The following is an 8,397-nucleotide window of genomic DNA, read 5'->3' as shown; positions in this document are numbered from 1 at the left end:
CCTTGAGTTTTATACAGCTGACCTGACAAACCTTTCATATATAGTTGCCCACAGAGAATAAAGAGATTTTTCTCTTTTATGAGCCTTCCTGTGGCTCTGAGGGAGTCCCTGTCACATAGAATTGCCCTCATTAGTTCAAAAACCTACACACCCTTTAAAGGACCAGTAAGGGAAGGACTTTTCACCCCTAGTTCCCATACACAAGGTTTAGCTTTCTTTTCAGATTCTAGAACAGTGTTTAGCATGAAACTGGTGTCCATTAAATGATTACTGAATGATTACACAAGAAAATGAACTGCTGTATTATGTCGATACAAGAGAATGTGTTCTGGGCAGCTTTTGAAGCTTACACGGCAAGAATGTAAACAATTTGGCCAATTGAATAATTTCCTGAGCAATTCAAACTATTTATTCCTTCAGATGATGCCTTTCAGTGGTAGTGGGGACAGGGTATATGAATAGAGTGCTCTAAGGGAGCTATCTCTATCATTCTGTTCTTTTGCTCTCAGAAGGAATCACGGCATATCTGTGAACCTCACATGGGCAATATATGTTTTCAGAAAACACGCAGTAACACGTGACCTAGCAGGAAAGGGCGGGCATAGGAATTTCTGTGGGTGGAGGAACTGGTTAGTAGATGTGGCAGCTAGATATGTGACTTTGCCACATCTTTCATGTGTTTTCTGGGGAGGGTTCTCCTATCCCTGAAATACAGTCCTGGATACCTTTGACTTTGTGCCTTGAAGACAGCTGACTTCTTTGTCTGCAAACTCTTGTGGCACTGTGTCTTACCTCCTGGAGAAGACTCTCTTGTTGCTTTCAGCTAGATCTCTCCAGGACTGGCTGCCTCCTTCTGGTTTTGCTGACAGCCATTCAAATCATCTGCCACAGTCCACCTCAGCCCTTTAGGTCCCAGCCAGCTGTCAACTTTCTAGATGGTGAATTGGCCAAGATGGGAGATAATGACCATTGTAGGAAGGAGCTACATTGTCACTATCTACCTTATTTGGGATGTAATTCCTACCTGCCCTGCATAAGCTTCAGCATTCCATTAACTTTGCTACACCTGGCCATGTTCATTAGCCCCTAACATCCACTCTTGGGCCTGCCATCCCTCGGTCAGAGACATGCCAGGGGCCCCCCAGTGAAAGGTATGCTCACCTGTTCAGGGCCATCTGGATCCTACCAGTCACTCAGCATCAAAGGGTGTTGGATTATGCGTGAGGTCTGTCCTTCATATGTTGGATGTGATTGTAATAAAACCACCCCTTTCTGGAGATGAGCCTTCCAAAAGCAATCAAGAGAGGAGGAGAGAATGTGACTATAAAAAGCTTCCAAGACCCCAGAATAAATGATGAATTCAAGAACAAAAGGCCTAAATATTATTTTTAAAAATGCTTCATAGTAAAAGAGAAATCTCTTTACCAGTGGCCAATGTCTCTAAAAGTGAGCCCCAAAGGAAGAAGCAGTAGACAGGAGAGAAGCTGGTAGGGGGAAAAAATGGGAATAAATCAATGGAAATTAGCAGTAAAGGAAGTAGTGGTCAATTAGAAGTGGTGATGGTGGCCAGTCATTGGGAGAAACAGAGCTAATGGTTGGAGAGAGAGAGTTTGGGACCACTCAGGCTGAAACTTGGAAGTCTGAGAGCAGGCCTGGGACAATCTGTTAATCCCATGGAAAAAAAGCTGAAAATTTACCTCTACTTCATGATATCCGGAAAATAAATTCCACATGGATTAAGGACTTTAATGTGAAAGCTAAAACTTAAAAACCTTTAGAAGAAAACATAGGATAAAATGTTTATGACTCCAGGGCAAGGAGAGAGTTCTTAAACAAGTTATAAAAAAGTATACAGCTCTTACAGGAAAAGACTGAAGTTTGAGTCCATTAAAATTAAGAATTTCTGTTCCTCAAAAAAGAGGAGTAGAAAGATAAACCACCAACCAGAAGAAAGTATCTACAACTCATGTAAATAGAGATGTTATTCAAACTATTTAACAAGTGTAGCATAGGCATCACCAATTAGGATGGAATCCAACCACAAACTACTATCACATGAATCCCAGCTTGATACCCCCACATGTCACGAAGGATTAGTATCCAGGGTACATGAAGAACCCATACAAAAATACATGCTATACATTCAAGTAGTGAAGTGGGCAAAAGGTCTAAACAGGCATTTAATAAATAATATAATTTATTATTTATATATGAATATATAATATATGAAAAGAGTGCTACTTTCATTAGCAATCATGAAAATATAAATAATAACCCACAATAAAATCCCATTTCTCAGCCATCAGACCGGCAAAAAAGTTTAAAAGTTCAGTCAGCTGCAGTGCTAGCATAATGTAAAGTAACAATAACACTCTTTCAATTTGATAAAAATGTAAACTAGTTTGATCACTTTGGAAAATAACCTGGCATTACTGAGAATATCTGAACATGCCCAGTATTTCCACTCCTAGATATGAACCCAGGAAAAATTCTTGCCCGTGTGTCCTGTGCTCCATATACAGAACTGTCAGCTAAGGCATTGATTGTAATGGAAAACTGGAAGCAATTCAATTGTCCATTGGTATTAAAATGGACAAATAAACCATGGTATTGTGTGTTCATTCAGTGGAAGCTCCACATACAACAGCAGAAATGAATGAACGGTAGCTACATGAATGAGTCTCAACCACACAGTGTTGAATAAAAAAGTAGGTCATGGAAGACTATATACATTCATTCCATTTATATAAAGTCAAAAGCAACAACACCCAAATAGTTGTATACGGATATGTGCAAAACACAAACAAAACAATAGCTCAAGAAACACAATGAGAACAGTGCCTAACCCCGGGGGCAGCAGGGCAGGGAAGGAGGTAATGCGATCCAGGGGAGGCGGCACACAAAGTAACCTATCATTTGGGTGCAGAGATAGGGTGTTTTATTATTTTTTAAAATATACATATGTGATCTTACTCAAATTTGCATATGTATATTCAAATATACATATATGTGTACTTTAGAATATTCCCATTTGGAATTGTGCACATTTTAAGAGTAAAATAAAACACCAAAAGGTGGTTGTAGAAATATGGATCCAGCATAAACTACTAGCTGCTAAGTGGACCAGCAGTATGTACTCAATAACTTCAGAACACTGACTGCCTGCGTGAAGGGAGAGGTGGAGAACCATGGGCAGAGACAAGGATGGGGTAGGTATAAAATGGACTTTGCCTGTGTCTATAAGGTTTTATTTCTTTAATAAACTCTGGAGGAAATATGGGAAAATGTTATGATTTTTAAATTTAGATGTGTGACTAGAGTGATGTTTGCTACATATTTTCTGCACTTCTCTTTGCATTTTAGTAAAAAAAGAATAGTTCCATTAAATAAAAGCCAATAACCTATCATGAAAAAGAATATGGAAAGGAATATATGTATGTATATGTATGACTGAAACATTATGCTGTACCCCAGAAATTGACATAACATTGTAAAGTGACTATACTTCAATTAAAAGAAAAAAACCAATGTATGGATGTTTTGGCAATTGAACAATGAAGTCTCAATGATTTGGAAAACTCACCTATCTAAAATGACTTGAGATCAGGAAAAAGATCAGGAAAACTGATAGGGATTGGTAGAGGATAGTTTTACAGGAAATCAATTAATTTGAAATGTAATATGTATTTCACCATCACTTACTTAGAGTCCTGAATTTAAATAAAATTGCAGTTGGTTGAATTGAAGAATTTTGTTTGTTTTACACATATTCTATGATCCAAACAAATATGAATATCATTTTAAGAATCTGATTTGAATTATTAGATAAAATATACCACATTTACTAATGTTTGCCTTATAACTAATCTTTTTTATTATAATTTTGATTATAAGTTAAGACAATTAAAATTTTTTTATTTTAAATTGTAGTTTCTATGTTTTAAATATGAAAATAATTTTGTTTTGTGTATTGGGTGACTTCAGTATTTAATACATATAATTATATAACTAATTGGTAAAGGCTATAATTCCTCAGTTTAAAATTAGCATTTACAACTATATGTTAAAGCTTAACACATTTGTTCACAACTAACACAATTATTCCTAACTTAGTTTAATTAAATTTCTAGTGTTGAATATTTTATTGCTTTTATGAGATACTTTAGATTATTTTCAATTGGGTAAATCTACTGAAACATTGAACTTAGTTTTAACACTGAGAAAGTTTATATGCCAATGGCTGACATTTTTAATCTTTCTGTATTCAAACATGGAATAAACTGGCTTGATATAAGATGCTCAAATTGTAAATTGACTTATTAAGTATGAAATTAACATTTATTACATATCTATTAAAATAAGCTTAAAAATCTGTAAGGCAATTATTTTTGAATTATTATAAATCAAACAAAAATATGTAGACTAGAAACATATCCTTGTAATGTTTTTCCCACCTCATAAAAAAAGGTAAAGAAGGATGAGTATTGCTCTAATTAACTAACGTGTTTGAATTTTAGTTTTGATCTAGGATGAGGAGAAAGTTTCTAGTGCTTTCAAGATTTGAATACATTTATTCTACATTTCTGTAAAATATTAGTTTAATATTTTGTAATGAGTTATAATTTTCAATTTGCTAAAAGCATAGCATGCCATAAAATACCCACCTTTTAGTTTACATATGATTTTCTTACATTTATGAGACTTCGACCATTTGCAGTGCAGTGGCATTGTTATATATTTTTTTTAATGTTTTTATGATGAAAAGGCAATGACCACTGTGTTCTCAATTTTCCATTATCAGACATGTAATTTTCCTCTGGCTTTCAAGCATTGCATCTCTTCCAGAAGTGTTGAAAAACTGTCATGTTGTCCATGCATTTTATTCTTACTAAGTCTGGCATTTGGAAACTCCAGAATATACTGTAAGTGAAGCTTTTATCAAATGCAGAATTAACTCTCTATAGAAACAGATTGAGATCTGGGACAAGTGAAAGAAAGAAGACCTACCGTATGGAAATTAAAATAGTCTCTGAAAAACTCAACAATGAAACAGCTCAAATTACACTCCCAGGCAAAAACACCACAAATGGCTCCTGGCTCACAAAGAAAATCAATCCAAGAAGATGTGCTGATTTACATAACTGATACTGTTGGAAAATAGGCATGGGGAGACCATAGCTTTTAACACACAAAAAGGCAGGAGAAGAATTAGATTTGTCCTAGGAGATGCATAATGGAGAAAGGGCTCTTCAGAGTGAGCGCCATACAAAAGGGACGTGGGTCTGGAGCTCGGTCGGGCAAGGGCAGCTCTTCCTGTGTCCCAGCCTGAGAGCTGCTCTGAGAAACCTCCGGTGCAAATGATGCTGTAAGAGGGATTCATTAAGCTGCATAATGGGCACCAGAGGTGATCATAAACCTGCAAAGAAAGTCTGTCACTTGGTGCAGTCTTATTACAGTCTCTACACTCGGTGTTATGCAATTTCCCGTTCCGCTAACAGATTGAAAAAGCACACTTTGATGTCCCTTTTATTAATTTCTCTGGCTTTTAAATTGTCTGAACTGTGGAGACCCACGATAATGTGTCAGCCTGTTCATTACAGTTCTTGTGCATTCACAGTTTCTGGAGAATGAATGAAATAGCCTAGAAATTTAAATATGTACAATTGTTAAACTACCCACGACGGCAGTCCTCCTGCATCAGTAAATGTACAGGTATATATATATGCAATGTGCTTGTCATTCCAGGGCAAGGTGGAGAGGGGTAGGACCCCCCACATTTTTTAAAGGCACACATGTATTCCTTTATTTCTAGCAATCCCAAACAGCATATAATGGCATTTGGGTTACTCTTTTTTAGTTTCCTTTTTCCTTCTATCCTTGGGAAAGGTAAAAGGGTGAGAGGTGACAGTAATCAGAGTGGGTGAAGACTGCCAACATTTCCAAAACAGCTGTCCTCTCTCCCTGTCACTCATACTGCCATCCAAAGACCAAAAGCCACGGGCCCTAATGTCATCTCAAAGTCTACGGATCAGGTAAAGAAGGGCCCACATGAAGCTTAGTCCCACATCCATAGACCCCATCGTCCTGGCATGAGAAAGACACCTCTGCATTTTCTGATTTTCTAGGTTCAAGTCCTAGACCTGCCATTTACCAGCCTTAGATAAGACACTCAATCTGTTTAAGCCTTACTCGCCTCATTTCCAAATGGCTAAATAACTGACACCCACTGCAGGATTTCTCAGCCTCGGTATCATCAGCATTTGGGCCCTGATGATTCTCTGTTGTGAAGGGCTGTCCCATGCATTGTGGGGTCTTTAGCGACATCCGTGGCCTCTGCTCACTATTGCTGGTAGCATCCCTCCCATCCCCAGCGTGACAACCAAAAACTGTGTCTAGACATTGCCAAATATCCCCTGGGGGAGAGGATCTCTGTTCTATTGAGTATTTTGATGAATGCCAGGCACTTTTCTAAAAGCCCTTAAGCGTTAATTTATCTATTCTTCCCAACATAGACCTGGGTGCTGTTATTAGCTGCATGTCATAGGTGCGGAAATTGAAGCACAGAGAAATTAAGTACCTTCCTGGAGGTTACACAGCTTTAGGAGGCTGAGCTCAGACAGTAAACAGGTATTGGTCTCCAAGTGTGGACATTAAGTGACTTGGTAACTGCACAGGCTATCACTTCTGGTGGTGGCGTCACTTTCAAGAACATGACTTATTCATCCCGCAAGGCAAGGCCTTATCTCGTGGATCTCAGAGCCAGTGGCGACCCCTCCACACCCCCAGCCTGTGCCTCAAGGGAAGGAAGGAGGAAGCATCCTCTCTATCTACCAATTCCCACTTCCAGTCAGTCCCACCGTCCCATTTCCATCACTGTTTGATTCAAAGGTTCAGAGAAATCAAAAGAGACTCCACATTCAGAAGCAGAAAGGGACGTGATACAGAACCAGTGGTCCCCAAATTTGGCTGCATGTAGTAATTACCTAGGGAACTTCAATACCAACTGGTGCCCAGGACCCTCACCCAGAGATTCTGATTAAACTTGGGTGAGAGCTGGGTGTTGGGATTTTTCAAAACACCCCCTCAAAGGTGGTTCTGACATGCAGCCAAGGTTCAGAACCACCAACCTAAGACATCTTTGCTGTAATCATCTATTTGTTCATGTGATATTAATATAGTTTATTAATTAAGCATTATAGTTTACTGATTAAATTAAAGTGCTTTTTAAAAATGTCACTACAAGGCAACTAACTTAAAATTTGCTCAATAAAAATAAGCTGGCAATTGGCAATTGATAGGGTAGAAAAAGAAATGAATGCAGGAGAAAAGAATTAAGAGTTTAGATTTGTTGTTTTCATGAACGCTGCCCAGAAGGTGCTCCAATTTCAGATGAATAGCCCTTGTTCTCTGAACAGAAACTCAGCAATAGTGGACCAGGGGGGTTCACCAAGTGAAAAATTAAAATAGAGTCTTTAATGTCTAAAAATAAGGGACTGAATAAATAAAGGTCATATTATGAAATACCCTGCTCCTATCAAGGTGACTATTCTGAAGTAAATATACTGACATATAAAAATGCCCACAGTGTGTTATTCAATGAAAAAATCAGGTTATAAAATAATATGTACCCAAACGTCTTTTTTTCTTCTTAGAAAAAAAAATAGATACCCACAGAGAACATCCAGAAGGACGTATCCCAAAATGTCAAGAGTGGTAACTGCTGGATGGTGGGGTTGAAAGGGGCTTATTTCTTCTTCATGCCTCTTGATAGCTTATAATTCCTCCATGATACTTCACTATGAGTTGTGTAACAGAAAATACAATTAAAAATAGTAATCCGACTCTCTTGTTCTGATTTCATGCTCATGAAAGCATTCTTCTGGTCTATAACCTGTCAGATTTGGTGGCTCTCACCCCACACAAACAGCCTGTCCTAGCTGGTTTCCCTCATTCAATCTCAGGCCAGTTACAACTACCAGCAGAATTTTCACAGTGAATTTCCGTTGCAGTCAAGCTTGGGTCTGCACAAGTCCATGAACCAGGTCTAATCTCCCATCCTGCTTGTGGGGAAGCCTGTCTGGAAGCTGCTCTAAAACAGCTAGCGACCTTACCTTCCCTCCTCACACACTTGATCATATGCTCTTTCTGGGCTTTCTTTTAGGGACCTCACCCCAGCACCTGTTTTCCTGGTTGGAACATTTAAAGATTCAGGCCACTTCCGCAAGAGGTAGCTTTTGAGCTAGAGCTGTGCTTTGCCTTCTGGTCAAAGAAAATAGTAAAAGCAGCTGAAGACCTGTTGCTGAAACTGAATAGACACCATCAAAATATAGAAAGCCAGTTTCTGCATTAACAGTCTTTTATTTTGAAAGCCAGGGCCTAATAAAACCATATCACCAA

The sequence above is a fragment of the Camelus bactrianus genome, chromosome 8, assembly GCF_048773025.1.
Source record: "Camelus bactrianus isolate YW-2024 breed Bactrian camel chromosome 8, ASM4877302v1, whole genome shotgun sequence".
NCBI classification, from domain to species: Eukaryota; Metazoa; Chordata; class Mammalia; order Artiodactyla; family Camelidae; genus Camelus; species Camelus bactrianus.
Note: the sequence above shows the minus strand (reverse complement) of the source record.